The 24,420-nt window shown below is 42.8% G+C and overlaps 1 protein-coding gene across 5 annotated transcripts in view; it reads right to left on the reverse strand.

Moving 5' to 3' along the window:
- Nucleotides 1–24,420, reverse strand: part of sema4d (sema domain, immunoglobulin domain (Ig), transmembrane domain (TM) and short cytoplasmic domain, (semaphorin) 4D) — a 254,692-nt gene that overhangs the window by 163,553 nt on the left and 66,719 nt on the right. For 4 of the 5 annotated variants that reach the window (XM_068030134.1, XM_068030133.1, XM_068030132.1 and 1 more), the window contains exon 2: nucleotides 13,953–14,085. The exons of the other annotated variant lie outside the window; for it this stretch is intronic. The gene's annotated coding sequence lies outside the window, so the exon portion shown is untranslated. The remainder of the gene's footprint in view (nucleotides 1–13,952; nucleotides 14,086–24,420) is intronic. 5 annotated transcript variants of the gene reach the window in all.

A 24,420-nucleotide genomic window follows, 5' to 3' on the forward strand; every position in this document is an offset into this window, starting at 1 on the left:
CTTGGAGGAAGCACTGAGGGAGGCAAGGGCGCAGAATGTACTCTGGGTGGGGGACTTCAATGTCCATCACCAAGAGTGGCTCAGTAGCACCGCTACTGACCGAGCTGGCCGAGTCCTAAAGGACATATCTGCTAGAGTGGGTATGCGGCAGGTGGTGAGGGAACCAAGAGGGGAAAACATACTTGACTTCGTCCTCACCAAACTGCCTGCCGCAGATGCATCTGTCCATGACAGCATTGGTAGGAGTGACCACCACATGGTCCTTGTGGAGATGAAGTCCTGCCTTCACCCTGAGGATACCCTCTATTGTGTTGTGTGGCACTACCACCGTGCTAAATGGGATAGATTTCGAACAGATCTCGCAATGCAAAAATGGGCATCCATGAGGTGCTGTGGGCCATCAGCAGCAGAATTGTACTCAACCACAATCCGTAACCTCATGGCCTGGCATATCCCCCAATCTACCATTACCATCAAACCAGGAGACCAACCCTGGTTCAGTGAAGAGTGCAGGAGGGCATGCCAGGAGCAGCAACAGGCATACCTCAAAATGAGGTGTCAACCTGGTGAAGCGACAACACAGGACTATCTGCGTGCCAAACTGCGTAAGCAGCATGCAATAGACAGAGCGAAGCAATCCCATAACCAACGGATCAGATCTAAACTCTGCAGTCCTGCCACATCCAGTCGTGAATGGTGGTGGACAATTAAACAACTAACTGGAGGAGGTGGCTCCACAAATATCCCCATCCTCAATGATGGGGGAGCTCAGCACATCAGTGGGAAAGATAAGGCTGAAGCATTTGCAACAATCTTCAGCCAGAAGTGCCCAGTTGATGATCGATCTCGGCCTCCTCCTGAAGTCCCCAGCATCACAGATGCCAGACTTCAGCCAATTCGATTCACTCCGCGTGATATCAAGAAACGACTGAAGGCACTGGATACTGAAAAGGCTACGGAACCTGACAATATTCCAGCAATAGTACTGAAGACCTGTGCTCCAGAACTTGCTGCACCCCTAGCCAAGCTGTTCCAGTACAGCTACAACACTGGCATCTACCCTGCAATGTGGAAAATTGCTCAGGTATGTCCTGTACACAAAAAGGAGGATAAATTCAACCCAGCCAATTACCGCCCCATCAGCCTACTCTCAATCATCAGTAAAGTGATGGAAGGTGTCATCAACAGTGCCATCAAGCGGCACTTGCTGAGCAATAACCTCCTCAGTGACACTCAGTTTGGGTTCCGCCAGGGCCACTCAGCTCCTGACCTCATTACAGCCTTGGTTCAAACATGCACAAAAGAGCTGAACTCCAGAGGTGAGGTGAGAGTGACTGCCCTTGACATCAAGGCAGCATTTGACCGAGTATGGCATCAAGGAGCCCGAGCGAAACTGAAGTCAATGGGAATCAGGGGTAAAACCCTCGCTGGCTGGAGTCATACCTAGTGCAAAGGAAGGTGGTTGTGGTTGTTGGGGATCAATCATCTGAGCTCCAGGACATCACTACAGGAGTTCCTCAGGGTAGTGTCCTGGGACCAACCATCTTCAGCTGCTTCATCAATGACCTTCCTTCAATCAGAAGGTCAGAAGTGGGGATGTTCACTGATGATTGCACAATGTTCAGCACCATTCGTGACTCCTCAGATACTGAAGCAGTCCGTGCTGAAATGCAGCAAGACCTGGACAATATCCAGGCTTGGGCTAATAAGAGGCAAGTAACATTCGCGCCACACAAGTGCCAGGCATTGACCAACTCCAACAACAGAGAATCTAACCATCGCCCCTTCACATTCAATGGCATTACCATCGCTGAATCTCCCACTATCAACATCCTAGGGGCTACCATTGACCAGAAACTGAACTGAAGTAGCCACATAAATACTGTGGCTACAAGAGCAGGTCAGAGGCTAGGAATCCTGCAGCGAGTAGCTCACCTCCTGACTGCCCAAAGCCTGTCCACCATCTACAAGGCACAAGTCAGGAGTGTGATGGAATACTCTCCACTTGCCTGGATGGGTGCAGCTCCAACAACACTCAAGAAGCTCGACATCATCCAGGACAGGTGCTTGATTGGCACCCCATCTACAAACATTCACTCCTTCCACCACCGATGCACAGTGGCAGCAGTGTGTACCATCTACAAGATGCACTGCAGCAATGCACCAAGGCTCCTTAGACAGCACCTTTCAAACCCATGACCTCTACCAACTGGAAGGACAAGGGCAGTAAACACATGGGAACACCATCACCTGCAAGTTCCCCTGCAAGTCACACACCAGGGGCGGCACAGTGGCGCAGTGGTTAGCACCGCAGCCTCACAGCTCCAGGGACCCGGGTTCGATTCCGGGTACTGCCTGTGTGGAGTTTGCAAGTTCTCCCTGTGTCTGCGTGGGTTTTCTCCGGGTGCTCCGGTTTCCTCCCACAAGCCAAAAGACTTGCAGGTTGATAGGTAAATTGGCCATTATAAATGGTCACTAGTATAGGTAGGTGGTAGGGAAATATAGGGACAGGTGGGGATGTTTGGTAGGAATATGGGATTAGTGTAGGATTAGTATAAATGGGTGGTTGATGTTCGGCACAGACTCGGTGGGCCGAAGGGCCTGTTTCAGTGCTGTATCTCTAATCTAATCTAACCATCCTGACTTGGAACTATATCGCCGTTCCTTCACTGTCGCCGGGTCAAAATCCTGGAACTCCCTTCCTAACAGCACTGTGGGTGTACCTACCCCACACGAACTGCAGCGGTTCAAGAAGGCAGCTCACCACCACCTTCTCAAGGGCAATTAGGGATGGGCAATAAATGCTGGCCTGGCCAGCGATGCCCACATCCCATGAATGAATAAAAAAAAGTAAGATGACCAAAAGCTTGGTCAAAGAGGCAGGTTTTAAGGAGTGGCTTAAAGGATTAAAGTGAGTTAGGGAGCCAGAGGTGTGGGGAGTAAATTCCGAAGCTTAGGGCCCAAGAAACTGAAGGTGCAGCCACCAATGGTGGAGCGATTAAAATCAGGATGCTCAAGAAGCCAGAATTAGCGAAGTGCAGGTATCTTGGAGGGTTGTGGTGCTGGGGGAGATTACAGAGATCGGGAGGGGCGAGGCCATGAATATATTTGAAAACAAGGAGGAGAATTTTAAAATAAAAATGTAACTTAACCAGGAGGCAACATGTCAGTGAGCACAGGGGTGAGAGGTGAATGGGACTTGGTGCGAGTTAAGAGACGGGGAACAGTTTTGGATGACCTTAAGTTTACGGAGGGTAGAATGTGAGAGAGCAGTCAGGAGTGCGTTGGAATAGTCAAGTCTAGAGGTAATGAAGACATGATGAGGGTTTCAGCAGCAGATGAGCTTAAACAGGGGCGAAGTCCAGCGATGTTATGGAGGTGAAAATAGGCGGTCTTCGTGATGGCGTGACTATGACATGGAAGCTCATCTCAGGGTCCAATTCAATGTCAAGCTTGTGAACAAACTAGCTTAATCGTAGACTGTTGCGAGAGAGAGTGTGCGAGAGCGCGAGAGCGTGAGCGCGAGAGCGTGAGCGCGAGAGCGTGAGCGCGAGAGCGTGAGCGCGAGAGCGTGAGTGCGAGAGCGTGAGTGAGTGTGTGAGAGAGAGAGACTGAAAACAATGGCTTCAGTCTTCCCAATATTTAATTGGAGTAAATTTCTGCTCATCCAGTACACAATGTCAGATAAGGAGTCTGATAATTTAGCAACAGTAGAGAAATTGAGAGGGGTGGTGGTGAGGTAGAGCTGGTTGTCATCAGTGTACATGTGAAAACTAGCAATGTGCTTTCAGATGATGTCACTGAGGGGCAGCATGTGGATGAGAAATAGGAGGGGCCAAGGACAGATTCTTGGGGGACATCAGATATAACAGTGCAGGAGCAGGAAGAGAAGTCATTGCAAGTGATTCTCTGGCTTCTATTAGATAGATAAGCAAGGAACCAGGTGGGAGAAGTCCCACCCAGCTGGACGACAGAGGAGAGGCGTTGGAGGAAGATGATGCGGTCAACCTTGTCAAAGGCTGCAGACAAGTCGAGAAGGACGAGGAGGGCAGTCACAGTCATATAGAATATTAGGGATGGATAACAGCTGTTTCGGTACTGTGGCAGGGGTGGAAACCTGACTGGAGGGATTCAAATATGGAGTTCTGAGAAAGGTGGAAACGGATTTGGAGAATGACAACACATTCAAGGATTTGAGGGGAAAGGGAGGCTGGAGACAGGACACGCATAATTCACAAAGCAGTTTTTTGGTTAAGCCATGCAAATAAGCCAGTTAAAGCATTCAAACCTATTTTTTCTTTAAAATAACAGTGATTCCTGGCAACGCAGCGGCCCGCTTAGCTCATCAGAATGCGCCAAGTGCATACATGTGCAACTACATGTTGCCAGGACTAAGTGGCGCGTGCGCGGGATGACATCATCGCACAGCATCAACATTATCGCGTACCCGCGCCTGGTCCATCTTCGCGCTTGTGTAATAACACGTCCTCAGGTACCCAGCCCCCACTCAGCTGGAGGAAGCGGCTGAATGGGAGACTTTGAGGCTGAAGCTCGATCCCCATCACTTGCTCCCACCCCACAGGCTGTTCTTCCCCCCTCGGCAACTCTCTTCCAGCCTCAACGCTTCCTCCCCTCAGCCACTTGCACAAGACCTCACTTGCTCACCGCCCCCCGCCCCGCCCCACTCCCCTGGCCGATTATTCTCCGCTTTGCGCCACCATGCTCTCCGGTCGCTCACTCCCAGCTTCCCTGTCCCCCTCCACCCGCTAGCTCTAGGCCAAGCCTCTTCCCTCCTCTCGGCCAGTCGCTCCTACGCCGCCTGGTCACCACTTGCAGCCCACCTTGCTTCTTCAAATGACGCCTGGTAACTGATGAAACATGGGAGCGAGTGGTTGAGAGGAGGGAAGCAGCATGGCCTAGAGCTAGCGTCTGGAAGGAGGAGGTGGGGGTGAAGCAAGCAGCCGGAGAGCAGAGTGGCGCGAGCGGAGAACAATCGGGCAGGGGAGTGGGGCAAGCAGCAAGGTCTGGAGCGAGCGGCTGGGGTAAGCAGCCGGTGGGGAGGAGGGGGAGAAAGCGCGTTTCCAGGGTGGTGTGGGGGGCGGGGGGGGGGGGGGGTGGGAGTTGGGGGAAGCTAGTCGCTACGTTCAGGTGAAATCAGTCCTGATCAGTCATATAAATGAATAACAATAACGAATTGGCAGCACATTTTATACTCTGCCCAATTTTCTTTTCCATCGATCTGGGTGCCAATTCACCATCTTCCAATGGAAATTCAATCATAAAATTCCTTTTGTATTTAATAGAATTACTGGAATATTAAATGGATCTGAGGATTATAGTTAGTATCCTATAACTACATAGTAGCATATTACCAGGCTTCCATCCAACTTAATGTAAGGTTAGTTTGCTAGAACGATCCAGCCATAAGCATTTCCTGTGATAAATTGAGCAGCACCATCTTTAATCCTGGCAGCCGCCTGAATGTCGCAGACACTGATATTCCAATTGAAGAGCCTGCATTTGCGCATGTGCAAGTACTGTGCCACCTAGTGGTTGTGTTGTCAGCAAACACAGCCTTAAAATAAACTATAATGGCTCAGTGAGTAAAAGCACCACCCAATGTGGTGCTGAGCCATACAGACCAGGCAAGTTCTAGGTACAATCCTTAACAATGGTTAGCAACCCTGGGTTGGACAGAGGATGAGGGTCAAAATTAGCCAGGGCTGCTCCTCCTCCTGATTACTGTTCAGTAAACTGAATATGTATATGTGCAAGTCAGGGGAAGATCAGACATGGTTATAGTACTTCAACATTTAAACAGGCTGACAATATTGGCCTTCTAAGTTCACACATGATAAACTGTTGAGGTGAGGTGAGGCACAACAGAGCTGCTGTCATCTGTGAAACTGTATCCCAGAACAAGTCAATGCTTTTAGGATAATGGAGAAATGGGAGGACAGCCAGGAAAACATTGGAATAGTTGATTCTGGAGATGACAAAGGCATGAATGGCCTTCAGTGGCAGATGGAGAGAGGTAGGGGGCAGAGGTGGATGGTGTTATGCAAGAGTAAGTAGACAGTCTTTGTGGATGGAGAGGATATGAGATTCGAAGCTTAGTCCACAGTGAAAAAGGATAAAACAGCACCATTTTGATAGCTGACTTAAAAATTTAGTCCTCTACCAACTGTCTGGACCATATGCTGCTCTGTTGTGGATAAAATAGTTTGTAACACGTCACCTGGGGGACTGTCATTGATTCCCCTTCATCCAGTACTTCGAGTAGCCATCCACAGTGGTGACAACATAATCTGAGGCACTTGCAACATTCCAGAATATTAATAAATGAAATTTATGAAAAATGAAAACTAAAATCAGCACTTGATTGTTAATGCAAATCTTGAGATTTTCTTATAGCTTAATCATTTCAGCTATTAACTGAGATCTGTCGAAGTAGAGTTACCTATTCTTTAATTTCTTTGGCTCTTCTCCAAAGATTGTTGTATTTTTTTGCAAAATGGAAACTCACCAAATGATACAAAGAGCTCAACAGAAAATGCTAATTTTCTTACTTTTAATATTTCAGTCCAAAATTGTTTGAGCTCTTATCTGGCTTGCCGACCCAGCTCCTGGTCCAGCGATGTTTCAATTGTGAAATTCTCATCGTCGTGTCCAAATCCTTCCACGGCCTCACCCTTTTCCATCTGTAACCTCTTCCATTCCTTCAGCCCTCAAAGAACTTGCCGTTCCTTATACATCTCCTGCTACCATAACCCCACCATGCCTTCAGCTGTCGAGGTCCTATGCTCTAAAATTACCTCCCAAAATTCTTCTGCTCCTTCATGTCTCCTTTTGTGGGCTAATTACGCTCCTGTGAAGCACTTTGAAGGCACTATATAAAGGCAAGTTGTTGTTATTGTGACTGCTTTTTAAAAAAATATGGTTTGAACAGTTATGAGATATAGAGAACTGAATTTTTATGATTCTATGGAAAAAATAGCAGTTAAATTCTTTAAAATGAGCTTTCAATCGTATGCTAATAGCTTGATCTGCATGTAGAATTTTTTCCGTGCACACAGAAGCAAATTAGACACACAGCATAAAGTATGAGGCAAATCAAAATTAAATGGTGAAGTACTGTACATACAAGGCAGAGTTTTACATCAAATGCAGACTTAAGTGAAAGCATCTTTCAATTAAAATACATAAAATGTGTCCATTGTAAAAGAAAAACTTGCCATACAAATTTCCTCTTTTTCTATAAGATAAAGAAAGTTCAACAATTAATTTTGGGAGATGGGTATCTTAATTATTTTAAGATGGGTTTCTGATCTTTGCTTGCATTTTATGCAATTTAACAAAAAAAATTACTGGAAATACTTAAAATGGGAAAGGTTTCCTAACCACATTTTTGACTGTTTCCTGTTATTTTAAAAAAGTTACACAAACCAGTTTATATAGCACCTTCAATGTCCCACTGAGGTTTGCAGGAAAATAACAAGAATGGATGCCAAACTGTAGGTTAGATTGAAAAGATGGATTTTGTAAGGGCTTTCAAAAGGACAGAGAAGTAGAGGGCTGGAGAGGATTATGGAACAATTTCCATTCCAGAGAACAGGGCCAAGGAGACTGAAGGCTTTGCCACCAATGGTAGAGCAAAGAGATAGGATGTGCGCAAGAAGCCAAAGTTAAGAAAATGAAAAGGCTTTTGAAGTTGCAGAAGTAGTGGGGAGCGAGGCAGTGGATAAATCTGTAAATTGGACATATGGGGCAAAGGGAAGTTAGGCAAGTTGGAAGCATGACTTGGTCTAGTGCAAGACTGGAATGGAGTTTCTGGAGGCAAGACAATGGAAGGCCAGCAGGAAAAGCACTGGAACAATGGTATCTGGAGGTGACAAAAGCATGTATAAGGATTTCAGCTTGAGTGGCCCGAGGTCAGGGTGGAGGTTAGGCCTATTGCAGAAGTGGAAATAAGTGGTCATAAGGAAATTCAATGGATGTCCTGCACATTTAATTACAAAATAAAGTATTTTGATGGATCAGTCATTTGTACTGCAACAAACAACAAACTTGGATTTATGTTGTGCCTTTCACGGGCAACAGACATCTCAGAGCACTTTACAGCCAATGAAGTACTTTTGAAGTGTAGTCATTGTTGTAATGTAGAAAATGCTGCAGCCAATTTGTGCACAGCAAACTCGCACAAACAGTAATGTAATAATAACCAGATAATCTGTTTTTGTGATGTTGTTTGAGGGATAAATATTGGCCAGGACACCAGGGAAAACATCCCTGCCCCCACTCTTCTTCAAAATAGTGCCATGGGATCTTTTCCATCGACCCAAGATTGGTTTAACGTCGCATCGGAAAGATAACACCTCTGATCATGCAGCACTCTGTCAGTACTGGATTGGAGTGTCAGCCTTGATTTTTGTGATCAAATCCTGAATTGGGACTTGAACGAACAACCTTCTAACTCAAGGCGAAAATTTCACCAACTGAATCATATGATATGAGTAAAATATTGTTTCATTTTGTTAACATGTTTTGTGAGGTTTTTGTGTTCCTCAATGCTAAGGCTGTTAATTCTAAGCAATGGAACAGTAACACTGGAGGTCTTCTGGCTTTAACATGAATCAGTACCAGATCAAATAAAGTATGGGTAGATACTTCAACTGATCGGAGTGTGATTTTGCTGAAGAATCACATTAGGGACTCTTCATTGAAATTACGTCCAATAGTGTCGATGATGATATTGTAAGACAGATCACAAATGGACTACTTCCCAATGGGTCTGGTTACTAGTGGGGTGTTCCTGGGTTCTGTGCTAGGTCCCTTCCTGCTTATTACGTTTATTAACAATCTGGAGCAGAGCACAGATAGCGCAGTTATTAAATTTGTGTACGATACTAAACTAAGTCGTAGAATCAGAATTTTAGAAGAGATTACAAATGGATTTGGCTAGTTTGGGACAGTGGGTCCATGGTTGGAAAATGTCCTTTGGCATGTGCATATAACCCAGATATAGAGTACAACACGAGTTATTTTTCTCAACTGGTCATCAAATTATAGAACAGCATTTTGGTGGAATATTTGACAAATGTTTCCTTAATTATTTAGAGATCTGTTTTTTGCTTCTCTCAGGAAGTGGGAGTGGGGGTGAAGGAAAGTGTGAAGGCACAGGAATAATCTAGGAAAAAGTATGGCAAGTACATATGAGCTTGTGGAGATGGTTTTTAATTCTGAACACATATGAAGAGTAAAAGGGGAGGCACAGTGAGGTGCTGTTTTCATGAAGCCAACAGTGGAGCGCTGCAACTCAGACAGGAATTTTTGGATACTGCATTTAACTGCACATATGTCCCTTGCCTGAAGTTGCTGTACCATCGCGATTCTGTGATCGTTCATAGATGGAAGGATGCCAACCACTAATTTGACAGAAATGTCTGGCTCATTAAGCATAATTATGTCTGTATTTGTGAAACATTCATTTCTCTAGTGTATCAGACTTTACACGTTCATATAATTACATAAAATATAAAGTACAGAAACAGGCCATTCAGCCCAACTGGTCTGTGCTGGCACTTGCATTCTCACAAGTCTCCTCCCATTCCATCTGCCTCGTCTCAGCCTTTCAGCATATCTTTCCATTCCCTTTTCTCTCATATACTCATCTAGTTTACATTTGAAAACATGCACATGATTTGCCTGAATCACATCTTGTGATAGCAAGTTCCACATTCTGACCACTCTGAGTAATGAAATTTCTCCTCATTTCTCTATTGGGTTTACTGGTTGCTTTTATGGTCCCTAGTTTTGTTCGTTGCACAAGTGGAGTTGGGCACACCATATGACTCACCTATGCTTCCTAGAAGTTACATACAGTCACTTGCAGGGACTTGCCCTCTGCAGGCAAAAGGAGCATGTCCAGGCATTGCACCTTTTTTGAATTAAGCAAAAGAGTGGGGGACAATAGTTCCCTGGTGCATTCTCCAAGGCAATACCTCAACCAGAGTCGACTTGCCAACCAATCAGCACCCATTTCTAATGCAGTATAAATTGTTGCTCCCTTTGAAATTTGTCATTCTTGCATCTGTCCTGATGAGTCTATGAAAAACTTCAAAAGCATTTCCCTTTTTTCAGCAATATACAAGTAGAAACATTCTCTTTACATCCACCTAGTCCAACCCATTAATAAGAAAAAAACCTCCGCCAAGTCTCTTTCTAAAGAAACAAGCCGGAACCTGCTCAATCTTTTTCTAGAGCTGTAACCTTTCAGTTCTGGTAAAGTCCTTGGGTGATTTCTCTAGTGCTTCTATTTATTACTTATAGTTTGCAGACCAGAACTGTACACAATACTTCAACTGCAGCCTGACCACTGACCTATACAAGCTTAACGTAACTTCACTACTTTTGAATTCTATACCCCTAGATATAAACCCCAGCGTTTTATAACATTGTTATGACCAGGTGGGCAAGAAGTCTAGGGTTCCCTTTCAGTCTTACTGTAACAGGGTTTAATTTTAAAAACACCGTTTTTAGCTGCTCCTTGGTGAATCCTTGTTCACCGCTTTCCAATTATAAGAAACCAGCACAAACAGGCTCTTAAGTTTAAAGAAAAGCAGAAATTTATTAAACTTAGGCACACTCTAATTCAGTTGACGCCTGTGGATACACGATGAGCCCTCGCTCGCAATACATATGCGATACACACATGCAGATAGAGACAGAACAGAGCAGAAGAAATAAAGTGGAAAAGTTTGAGGTAATATCTGAAGAGTTGTTGTTACAGTCCTTCACGCTCACTGTAAAGTCCTTGATTGTTGGTAGATCTTGCTTTTCGTTGGGGCCCAGTATTCTTCTTAAACCTTGTTCGCTATGGGAGACTTTTCTCTCTTGGGGTTCATGTGTCTTCAGTGGATTCAGAGGCTTGTGAGACAGAGATGGGAGCAGACAGGAGAGAAATCTTATCAGTCCAGGAGCAAACAGCTTTCTCTCAAACTGTTTGTATAAATTCAAAAGACTCAAGTTGCTCAGTAGGTTGATCATGTGACTAGCTGGCTTGACTATGTCCATTTGTGTATTCGGCCATCTTAGCAGTCAACCTGGAATGCGAGCTCCCCCACCTTCAATGTCTGGTGATCAAAAGTCCATTGTGGGTTGAATGCCAGGGAATGGCTGCTTTGTCCTTCCAAACACTGTCTGTTAATATGCAAAAGTCTTTTCCAGCCACGGCTGATCTGTTTAGCAAGTCCTCTCTTAACTCCAATAACAGTTTAAAATCAACATTCATGACAAAATCAATGTGCCTCGTTCTTGGCAGGTGGGGGCCTAGCATGACAACATTTCTAACCGCTTTAGTAACTTGCCATGCTGCTTTTAATGATTTGTTCACCTGTATCTTTGCTCATCTATCCCATTCAGTTTTTTTATTTTCTAATGTGTAGATGATGTTTCTATTTTTCCTACTGAACTGCCTCACATTTATCTATTTTAAAGTTCATTTGCCATTTAACTGCTCAGTCCGCAAGTTTTCTAATATCTTCTTTCACCATATTGTATTCTTTCTCTGCATCAGGGGTGGTAGAGACAGGAAGCCTCACAACATTTAAGAAGTATTTAGATGAGCACTTGAAATGCCATAGCATACAAGGCTACAGGCCATGTGCTGGAAAATGAGATTAGAATAGATAGGCTTGATGGCCGGTGCAGACATGGTGGGCCGAAGGGCCTGCTTCTGTGCTGCATAACTATGACTCTATTAGCTATACACCCCAGTTTGGTATCACCTGCAAATTTTGAAATCGAGTTATTTGCTCCCAAGTCCACAGTGGGCTTTGTCAAGGAGATTCACCCGAATGTTGCCTGGGCTGGAGCATTTCAGCTATGAGGAGAGACTGGATAGGCTAGGGTTGTTTTCCTTATAGCAGGGAAGGCTGAGGGGGTACATGATTGAGGTATACAAAATTATGAGGGGCATTGATAGGATAGATAGGAAGACATTTTTTCCCTTAGCGGAGGCATCAATAACCGGGGGCATAGATTTAGTTTTTCACCCAGAGGGTGGTTGGAATCTGGAACACACTGCCTGAAGGGGTGGTAGAGGCAGGAACCCTCACAACATTTAAGTAGTATTTAGATGAGCACTTGAAATGCCATAGCATACAAGGCTATGGGCCAAGTGCTGGAAAATGGGATTAGAATAGATCGGTGCTTGCTGGCTGGCACAGACACAATCGGCCGAAGGGCCTGTTTCTGTGCTCTATGACTCTATAACAAGCTGTGTTGAAACCTGAGCTGATGCTGGATTATGTGAATTTCCATGTGTCTTATTTGACTGATGTTTCAAAGATTAGATGCGAGCCAGAGGAAATAAATTTGGCATTTGGGTTATTATACTGTTTCCCATTTTGGCATTATCAGATCTAACTATTCTCATTGATGTTATATTGGTTATGTTACTCTGCAAAATACTATACAGCTCTGGTACTGGAAGATGTGAATTTGAACAAAGTTATTAAAAATGCAAGTTTCAAACCTGCTTTCATAAAAGTAGCTACAAAAAGTTATTGAATATTTTAATAATTCCACACAGAAATTTACACATTCCAATGTTGGGCTAAGTATATAATTTACATTTCTACTACCATAGCATTTAATAATCTTGTGTAAAGAAGTTTATTTTCCTAATTTATGCAGTCTTGCATTAGATTTAGGACTCTAGGATTATGTAGCAGCTAATGCTTAATATCTGCAGCATGAACAGATCAATTCTGCAACAAATCCAAGGTCAAGGTCATTTCACTATATTAAAGTTCTTTCATACTAGACTTTCAACATGGTCACATTATAAAATTACACAACAAACATTTATTTTAGGAAACAATTAGCAGTGTAGAATGTTTGAAAACAATGATCAGCCTCTCAATAGGTGCCACTTAACATTTACCAAAGAGCAAAATACTGTGGATGCTAGAAAACTGAAGTAACAATAGAAAAAGGTAGAATTACTCAGCAGGTCAGACAGCATGTGTGGAGAGAGAAACACAGTTGAATTATCAGGTCGATGGAAAAAGTTAGAGATGCAACAGGTTTTAAGCAAGTACAGAGGCAGGAAAAGGGGGGAAGAGGAAGAACGAACAAAAGGGAAGGTCTTGGCTAGAATGGAAAGCAGGAGAGATTGAATGACAAAAGAGATGATGATGCAAGGTAAAGGGGCATGGTGATGGGACATGAAAAGAAACAGAATATAGGTCTAGAGGTGTAAATGGCCTTCTTTAGAATGATTAGCAATAGCAGCTGTCCAAAAAATGGGTGCAGTGGTTCTGACCTGCAATTGTTGAACTTAATGTCGAGTCCGGAAGGCTGTGAACTGCCTAAAGGAAAGATGCGGTTCTGTTCCTTGTGCTTCCATTGAGTTTCATTAGAAGAAGTCAGAGCAGGAGTGGAGCAGAGAATTAAAATGACAAGCGACAGAATCTCAGGGTCATGCTTACAGACTGAAGAAAGTTGTTCCACAAAGCAATCGTCATATCTGCGTTTGGTCTTCCCAATGTAAAGGAAGCAGCATTGTGAGCAGTGAGTAGAATATACCAACTCGAAAGCAGTACAAGTAAATCACTGTTTCATCTGGAAGGAGCATCTGGGATGGGAGGAGGTAAAAGGGCTGGTGCTGCATCTCCTGCACAGGAAGTTTCCATGGGAACATAAGATCATAGGAACATCAGAAAAAGGAGTAGGCCATACAGCCCCTCAAGCTCTCCCATTCAATACAATTCTGGACGATCTTGAACCTCAATTCCACTTTTATGCATGATCCCCATATCTTTTGATTCCTCTACTGTCCAAAAATCCATCTATCTCAGCCTTGAATATACTCAACGACTAATCATTCACAACACCAGAGGAGAGAATTCTTATAACTCACAATACAGAGTGAATAAATTTCTACTTACCTCAGCCTTAAATGATGGGCCCGTTATCCTGAGATCATGCCCCCTAGTTATAGACTCTCCTGCCAATAAAAAGGGGACGGGATGATTGAACAGTCGACCAGGATGTCACAGAGGGAACCGTCCCTTCGGAATGCTGAAAAGGGAGAGAGAACAAGATGTGTTTAGTGGTGGCATCATGCTGGAGGTGGGAGAAATGGCAGAGGATGATCCATTGAATGTGGAGGCTGGTGAAATGGAAGGTGAGGAGAAGGGGGACCATATCATGGTTTGATGTGGGGGGAAAAGAGTGAAAGCAGAAGTGTGGGAAATGACATGGACACATTCGAGGGCACTTTCAGCCACGGTGAAGTGGAATCCTCAGTTTAGGGAAAAAGGGAATACATAGCTGAAGCACTGGTATGGAAGGTTGCGTCATCAAAACAGATGCAATGGAGACAGAGAAACTTGAAGAATAGAACAGAGTCCTTGCAGGCGGTTGCAAGTGTAATCAAGGCTGCAGTGGGAGTCAGTGGGATTATAATTGAAATTGGTCAACAACCTCTCCCCAGAGATGGAGAGAGAAAAATCGAGGAAGGGAACAGTCTGAGATAGACCATGTGAAGGCAAGGAAAGGGCGGAAATTGGAAGCAAAGTTAACAAAGTTTTCCAGTTTGGGGCAAGAGGAAGAAACGGCACGATCAATGTACCATTTAAGACCCAACAGTCTCACATGACTTTTCACCTTCTAAAGAGAGGCAGTTAGGAGCCTTAGTGGCCTCCAGAAGGAGTGGCTTTTTTGTTTAAAATGCTAGCATTTTGCAACTTTCTGTTTCCTAGTATTGTGTGCATAACAAACATTTAAAGCACTGCTCAAGTTTAGCCATTTAGTACTTTGATAGTGTGCTGAGCCCAGCACTTCTTCATAGACAAAGAAACTATAACAAGCTGGTGTAACATTCATTGCGTCTGACTGATAAAGAAGCCAGGAAAGATGTTGCAATTCAAAGATGAAAAAAGTTAATGGTGAAGCTGTGTTCTCCCTACTAGGAGACACAACTTAAAAATACCGACATGGTAAACACGAGGTAAACTGATTGAAAAGCTTTTATAAAACCATTAGAGTGCAAGTGCTTACTTGTTGCCTGATTGAGTGATGGATACAGATTCAATAGCAACCCTCAAAAAGGGAATTGGATAAATATTTTAAGGAGAAATAAATTGCAGGGATATGGGGAAGAGTAGAGTAGTGGGACTAACTGGATTGCTCTAAGAAACAGCTGGCACAAACTCAATGGACCAAATGGTCTCCTTCTGTGCAGTATGATTCTATGAATTCAGTTTGTATGTAGGCAGTATGCCTGCATGGGCTCCTGGCATTTACATTGTTAGAACTCGTTCCCTTACCTTCGCAGCAGCATATTGGACCCACAAGAAAGAGAGTCTATAATGCCAACACTAGCTGAGGGAGTCAGCTTTAGCAGCATAAATTCAAGGAGTAAGCATACAGACTCCAATCCTTTCACAATCTGAACCAAACTAGCACCACTGGAAAAGTGGCTTAAAAAGTCTTGAAATCAGTGAAGTTAGATAGTTGAACGGCCTGCCATCTTACACAACATGGACTGGAATTGATGAGATACAACACAAGGGGGATTGAAAATTTGATGCCATTGACACTATTCAACCTTGGTACATCAGGCACTCTCAAACCAAAAACTATAAGAGATTTGGTAACTGCTACTATGGGTCAAATACAGATTCCACCACACTTCCCAGCATTTTTTTTTTAAAACAGATATTCTTCACCCTAATCTCTTGAAAAAGGAACAGAAACCCATAGATACCTTTGCCAGCGTATATACTCCCCTTGATGCAGTGACATTAGTGACAACACACCCTATAATGTCAAGCAGGTATTAACAATTAATTCAAATTCAGTATGTGGAGAATGTTTTTCGTTGAAAACTCACAAACACCTACAGTGCCTGTTACTATTGTAGGTAACACTGTAGTAAATATTTCCAATTATAAAGATGTTTTGCTAGCTATGAGAGTAAAACTACATAATTCCATGTAATCTGTCTACCGGGTTCCCATAAATTGTGCAAAGTAGTTTCTGAACAGGTTTTTACAGCCAATTAATTTTGTTCAGTAATGAGCTTCTGGTGTTCAAAATAGAATGTAAACAAAATTTCAAAATTGGAAAAAGAAAAATCACAATAACATGACTAAATGTATTCACCGAATTGCCTTGTGTGTCTTTTACTGACTTCACTGAAGTTTTTACTTGAATGCCTCAGCCTCTCTCAGAATTCTGAGCTTGGGCTTGATATTTTGGCTCAGAGCTATGATTTTAATTTCCCAGGACACAGCAGTATTGCTGTAATACACTGGTACTATCTTCTCAAAACCTTTTCAAAATTATTTGAAAAGCTAGAAGGAAAATTTCAAAATCTTTCAGGTACAATTTTATATTGCCTTTTTAAAATATTGAAGATATTTTATTTTTAAAGAGACTACACATTATAAACTTGTTGTAGCTTTTTTGTGTTTTCTGAAATTTTAGCAAGTTCATCAAGGTTGAACAGCATTCCCTCAGTATAATTAAGATCACTTTCTGAAATAAAATAAATTTGGAACCAAACAGCTCGTTACCTGGATTATCACCTGTTATGCTGACAGTTACAAAGTGCAAAAATTCAAAATTACTATTAACTGTCAGATAAAAAGACAGCGTCTTTCCTCATTAAATGTTTCACTTCAAATTAAAAGTAACATTTTGAAAGCTCTAATCAACATCTATTATCTGTTAATTTATTATTACAAAGATACGTATGCAAGAACCAATCAGAAAGCAGCAAATTCAACCTGGGTCGAGATCCCTTAATAAGGCACTAATCAATAATGCTGGATGTGGGGTTCACACTTGCCATCTCCCCATCATCACTATGCCCTGTCCCTCCCCTCCCTACTAAAACACACCTGGAACAGACCAAGCCAAACCTCACATTTAATATCCATTTGTGCCAAATCTCAGGTTCATGTTTGATAGTTCTGCAAGGCCCAGATTCCTCCTTTACATTAAAAAGGACCGCGGCCCTCTGCACTTCCAAACTGCAGAAGCTCCACTGTAATGCTGTCATACTACAGGATCCGCATCCCAGTTCCAACAAACCCCAGGAGTATTCCCCAGTGTTGCCAAAATCCAGAACTGCCCACGAATACAACTAAACCCTCTATTCCCCAGTTCTACTAAATATAAGTTATTTGCCTCCAACTGGTGCATCTTGCATACCACTTTGTGCATTCTTAGGCTTAAAATGGTAAGGGATTTAAAAAAAACATGTAAATGAATATTATATATAAATATATTGCTGTAGCCGGAGTCCCAAAGGACCATTGGCATCTTTCCCCATCAGAGACAGACAGCTGGTGATGTGTAGCTTGAGGGTCACCACTCCTCAAATGTGGGGCAAGGCAAGGAGGCAGACCTCCATGAACTACCAAAGCTGGTACAGGAATCGAACCCACGCTGTTGGCACCTTTCTGTATTTCATACTTGCCGTCTAGCCAACTGAGCTAACCGACCACCCCTCCCCACCCCCCCACATATATAAATATATGGATAGATAAATAAAAAGGCCATAGTTGTGAAATTCAATTCCCAAAGCACCAAGAAACAACCCAAGAACACATTTTTGGGCCAAGGTATTCGATTTATGTAATTGTGAATCAGTGACCCAGATATTGTGCCCTACATATCATAAAATATCTTGTTATAAAACAGAGAATCTGCTGAGTCACCATCAGCAATGCCACAGGAGATCAATTTATTTATAATGTATATTAAACTTATGCTGGTTTAGCTTGGAGGTTTCAGTTAGCTTCCTCCACAATTAAATTCTCTTGCAGAAGTTTTTTCATTTATATTTTATCTACTATTGTCTGCTTTGGTTACCTTACCCATCCCTTCCAATCAAGAGCAGCTCAACAGTAGTTTGCCTCAGTGAAAGGCACAGTACTTTCTAACTACTGAGTACAGAGAGCCTGACGAGTTTGCAGTGACTACCATCAATGTTGGTGCATGATCAGCCGAGGCAAGGTAGGGGTGCAACAGGATTAGCTACCTTCAACATTCAGAATCCTCACTCCCAGTGCAAGATAATACAGCAGAAAGGTGACAGTCTCACCGTTCTGCAGAATTTTATAAACAAGAAGTACCTACAATCAGGTAATCCTTCATAGATAGTACTAGACAAGACAGGGAGAGTAGCACGCTCAAAACTAAAGTAATGCCATTCCTGTCCCATTTAATTTATATTAAAAAAAGTAATTCTCCTACCTGCTGAGAAACCTTAGTTTTTAATTTTCTCTACAGCTTAACTCTGAAGGTCAGTAAAGAGTTGATCAACAAATTTAAAATTTGGTTGTGACTGTGTAACTCAACTGCATTTGCACACTGCCGATGCCTTGAGATCAGTATACAGAGCAAAAAAAAAAGGCTATCCACAAAAACACGACAGAGCCGCTTGCTGACGGACCTGCTGCTGACAGCAACTCAGTGGCTTTTTTTCTGCTTTTCACAGCCATGACAGCTGTCCTGGAGCTGCAGGTGAAAACATTAAGCCACCAGGCAGAAGTACTGAAATGAATTTTAATAACCAAAGAGATGATAGAGGTTCTTTATATTGAAAATACTCTCCCTATGCATTATTATGAGTTTAGTTATGTGCCTATTGGACCATATAGGAGAGGAACAGTAATTCAGTGCATTTCATTGTTACTATATATCAATTTATAAAATAATCAAATCTGTCTATACATCATCCAATGACTTTTTCTGGCCACTGTCCTAGCACAATATGTAATTTTCTTCCACTATAGTTTGCACTTCAGGATCTTGTGCAGCAGCTGATCTGAAACAATATATGTGTGGTCTATTTATTAATCAATCAGGGACAAAAATACAAAATAACTCAGTGGTTATGGAGAAGTGGGATTTCTCATTATTAGGGTTCTAGGTTTCAGGTCTTCAGGTGTCATCTTGTCTTCCAACGTGTAAATCTTTCTAATGGTCTATGGTTAACATGGCTGAGCACTCAATTCATTCTGACATTGTTCCTTTAAACTGAGTAACAGGACAAGATTTCTCACTCAACACTTTCTTTCCAGAAAAAAGATATGCTCCACAGCATTTTTACACTAACAAAGGAGATTAACTTTTATTAGCAATGATTTTTTGCAATTTTATAAGGTAACCCAAGACTTTAAAAAGGGCAGAATCAAACCAAATTAAAATGCAAAAAAAAAGCACAATAGAAACTCTCACTTTTTGGGGGGAGGGAGTGGAGGGAAACAAAAACATAACATTAAAACTGAATTATTTTCAGCTCGTTCAGTGGCTTAATGGGTAAATATATGATATTAATCCATGGTAACCAAGAGGTCCCAAGTTCAATCCTTGATTTGTGCCGAGTTAGTTGATCCCAAACAAGAAAATTAAATTTCTGTAGAGCTTTTAACATAAGAGACCATCCCAAGATTGTTTTACAAAGATGTAAGAATGGATATCAAGTGCAAGTAGTGAGGTTAGGAGAGGTGACCAAAGTCATGGTTGAATCTGGAGGTTTTGACAAAGCATTTATAGAAGTAGGGAGAGAGGAGGTAAGGCAGAAGCTTTTATGGAGAGGGGGTTCTGGAGACCAGCGTCGTCAGCTGGAAACTCTGCCACAGATGGTGGCACAAAAAGAGAGATCTGAGTTAAAAGGAACAAAGAGGTCAAACAGGACATGAGTGGAGAAAAGATAAGGTGGGGTCACATATGGCTGGGTAGACAAGGTAGAGAAGAATCGACTGCTAACACCCTTGAAACATTTATTTAAAATTAAAAATCAATTTTTGTCCCATGAAGGACCTAAAGGTCTCCATCAAATTGTTTTGAAACACAGTTCACAGAGGCAGACAGAAACGGTTAGCCAGCATATCCTGAAGGAAAAAAGACCTCTCTCTCAGTTTATTTAAACCCTATTTATTATACTCTCAGAATTCTGATGTCAAGCCAGATTAATTTCTTAAAAGAAAATAACCAATTCCTTTAACTACTGAACTGTAATTGTTAAAATTCATCGCTGGAGAAGAAAAGCATCAAATCAACTGCTGAACTAGACCACGGACTATTCTACTGTTAAAGAACCTTTTACTCCCCCCACCCCCCCCCCCCATCGGACGGCTATGAGCACTTCAAGCAACCTTGGACAATTCCACATAGGAAGATTTCACTTTGGCAGGAGTGTAAATATGCAAGGACACTAATTATTTTCTACCTTAAATGTTGTTTATATTTCAGTAGTGTTTAAGAATTTAGTTTTTCGAATTAAACAGTTAATTTGTTGATCTAAAGACACCTGGTTTGGTTAGCCTCATTTGGGGGTTAATACATGGTACAATTTGGCTGGGTCTTTCTTTAATTTGGAAAGTTTAAAATTATATATTAGGCGATCTGTGGAGGGACGGGACTGAATCAATGGTGCATTTCTCCCACCACAACTGGAATCATATATTTTGATTGGGGGCTTTGACTTGAGCGGTCAGTCATAAAAGTGATCATTCCACCCGCCTCATTTACATTTGGTGAAAATCACCCCATGTGTCTCTAACCAATGAAAAAAAGTTTAAAACTTATTTATGGAAAACAGCAAATCTAGAGAGTTGCCACAAAGAGTTAAATCCCAACTTTTCAATTAAAAATAGATTTTGGCTGAATCCAACCCATATCTGTTCTTATTTCTATTAAAATAAACACTCAGGCTAATGTAAATACTAATTATATCTAAAAATCATCCAGCATAAATATGTCTCTGTTAAACTTACAGTCTCAGATCATATGTGCCAATTAGTCATGTGGTATTATCACTGGTACGATCTCTATAATCTACCAAGAGGCTACTAATGATTTCCAGACCTTTTGAAAGGAATTGCCAAGAAGACACAAACATGGGATTCCCTAATAAGCAAGCACCCATTCAATGCCAAAAATCTTACAGTAAACAGGTATCTGTTGAAATCTTAACAATGAGGACTGGCAGTGAAAAACAGCACAATTAATTCTTCTGCATTCATTTATGCTACTTGAGGGTAAGCAAATATTTTTAGGTCAGAGTTTTACAGCACAGAAACAGGCCCTTCGGCCCAACGCGCCTGCGCCGACCATCAAGCACCCGTCCTAACTAATCCCATTTCCCCGCACTTGGCCCGTAGCCTTGTATGCTATGACGTTTCAAGTGCTCATCTAAATAGTTCTTGAATGTTGAGTATTCCTGCCTCTACCACCCTTTCAGGCAGTGTGTTCCAGATTCCAACCACCCTCTGGGTGAAAAAATTCCTCAACTCCCCTCTAAACCTCCTGCCCCTTACCTTAAATCTCTGCCCCCTGGTTATTGACCTCTCCTCTTTCTTCCTATCTATCCCATCAATGCCCCTCATAATTTTGTATACCTCAATCAGGACCCCCCTCAGCCTTCTCCGCTCCAAGGAAAACAACCCAACCTATCTAGTCTCTCTTCGTAACTGAAATGCTCCAGCCCAGGCAACATCCTGGTGAATCTCCTCTGCACCCTCTCCAATACAATCACATCCTTCCTCTCGTGTGGCGACCAGAACTGTACACAGTTCTCCAGCTGTGGCCTAACCAGCGTTTTATACAGTTCCATCATAACCTCCCTGCTCTTATATTCTATGCCTCGGCTAATAAAGGCAAGTATCCTGTATGCCTTTCTAACCACCTTATCTACCTGTGCTGTTGCCTTCAGTGATCTATGGGCAAGCACCCGAAGGTCCCTCTGACCCTCTGTACTCCCTAGGGTCCCACCATCCATTGTATATTCCATTACCTTGTTAGCCCTCCCAAAGTGCATCACCTCACACTTCTCAGGATTAAACTCCATTTGCTACTGCTCCGCCCATCTTACCAGCCCATCTATATTGTTCTGTAATCTAAGGCTTTCCTCCTCACTATTTATGACACAACCAATTTTCATGTCATCTGCGAACTTACTGATCATATCTCCTATATTCACGTCTAAATCATTAACATACACTACAAACAGTAAGGGTCCCAGCACCAATCCCTGCGGTACACCACTGGTCACAGGCTTCCACTCGCATAAACAACCCTCTGCCATCACCCTCTGCCTCCTGGGTCTGTTCTAATTAAAACTCAAGTAAAGTACAAAAAGCATATGCAGAATATCCGATGGTTGATTATAGACAAACGAGCAGTCCAGCTACGATGGCGATGATGATTCGATCACCAGATCATACATTACTGTCAAACAAGCCTGACACCTCCACCAGTAATCACGCAATCACGTCACATAAAAATGGATAACCCCAAAGAAAGACTAACTGATGTCAACTCCTTTACACTTTCCAGAATATGTTGCAAACCTTTATTCTCATGATTTATGATGTCATAAATTATTTGCATACGAACATACAGATTCGGATCAGAACAAAGCTACTCGGCCCCTCAAGCCCACTCTGCCATTCAATATGCGCATGGCTGAACTGATGATTCCACATTCCCGACTACCCCCGATAACCTTTCAACCTCTTGCATATCAAGAATCTACCTCTGCCTTAAAAATATTCAAAGACTCCGCTTCCACCGCCTTTTGAGGAAAAAATTTCTCATCTCAGTCATAAATGGATGACCCCTTATTTTTAAATAGTGACTCCTAGTTCTAGATTTTCCTACAAGAGGAAACATCCATTGTGGTGAATAAGGTTGATGAGCTCCAAGCACAAATAGCAGTACTGGAATAGGATGCAATGGCAATAACGGAAACGTGGCTTAAAAATGGTGAGGGCTGGGCGTTTAATATACAAGCATATAAAGTGTTCAGAAAAGATAAAGAAGGAAAAAAAGTAGGTGGGGTGACAGCACTGATTAGGGAAGACATTGCAGTTCTGAAAAGGGAGGATGTCCTTGAAGCAGCAAGGACAGAACCAATTTGGTTAGAGTTCAGGAGAAAAAAAGGGTATGATCACATTACTAGGGGTATTTTATAGGCCTCCAAAAAGTGAGAGTCACGGAGCAAATCTGCAGGAAAATCAGAGATCTGGAAGAAATATAGATCGTGATATTGGGCGACTTTATTTAATGGGGAGGCCGTGGCGTAGTGGTATTGTCATTGGACCAGAGACCCAGGCTATTTATCTGGGGACATGGGTTCGAATCCCACCACAGCAGAAGGTGGAATTTGAATTCAATTAATAAATCTGGAATTAAAAAAGCTAGTCTAATGATGGCCATGAAACCATTGTTGATTGTTGTAAAAACCCACCTGGTTCACTAATGCCCTTTAGGGAAGGAAATCTGCTGTCCTTACCTGGTCTGGCCTACATGTAACACCAGACCCAGAGCAATGTGATTGATTCTTACATGCCCTCTGAAATGGCCTAGCAAGCCACTCAGTTGTATTAAACCGCTACAAAGTCAATAAAACAGAATGAAACCGGATGGACCACCCGGCATCAACCTAGTCACCGGAAACAACAGCAGCAAACCCAGCCCTATCGGCCCTGCAAATTCCTCCTTACTAACATATGGGGGCTTGTGCCAAAGTTGGGAGAGATGTCCCACAGACAGTCATGCTCACGGAATCATATCTTACAGACAATGTACCAGACACTGCCATCAACATCTCCGGTTATGTCCTATCCTACAGGCAGGACAGACTCAGCAGAGGTGGCAGCACAGTGGTATACAGTCGGAAGGGAGTTCCCTGGGAGTCCTCAACATTGACTTTGGACTCCATAAAGTCTCATGGCATCAGGTCAAACACGGACAAGGAAACCTCCTGCTGATTACCACCTACTGCCCTCCCTCAGCTGATGTATCAGTACTCCTCCATGTTGATCGCCATTTGGAGAAAGCACTGAGAGTGGCAAGGGCGCAGAATGTACTCTGGGTGGGGGACTCCAATGTCCATCACCAAGAGTGGCTCAGCATCTGTGGAGAGAGAAGCAGAGATGAAAGATCACTAACCTGCAACGTTAACTCTGCTTCTCTCTCCCAGATGCTGCCAGACCTGCAGAGCCACTCTTGGTGATGGACACTGGAGTCCCTCACCCAGAGTAAGCAGAGATAAGATTTCAGGTAAGTGACCTTTCACCTCTGCTTCTCTCTCCACTGATGCTGCCAGACCTGCTGAACATTTCCAGCATTTCATGTTTTTATCATCACAGATGCCAGACTTCAGCCAATTTGATTCACTCTGCGTGATATCAAGAAACGACTGAAGGCACTGGATACTGCAAAGGCTATGGGCCCTGACAACATTTCGGCAGTAGTACTGAAGACCTGTGCTCCAGAACTTGCCGCACCCCTAGCCAAGCTGTTCCAGTACAGCTACAACACTGGCATCTACCCAGCGATGTGGAAAATTGCTCAGATATATCCTGTACACAAAAAGCAAGACAATTCCAA

The sequence above is a fragment of the Heterodontus francisci genome, chromosome 4, assembly GCF_036365525.1.
Source record: "Heterodontus francisci isolate sHetFra1 chromosome 4, sHetFra1.hap1, whole genome shotgun sequence".
Classification (NCBI taxonomy): Eukaryota; Metazoa; Chordata; class Chondrichthyes; order Heterodontiformes; family Heterodontidae; genus Heterodontus; species Heterodontus francisci.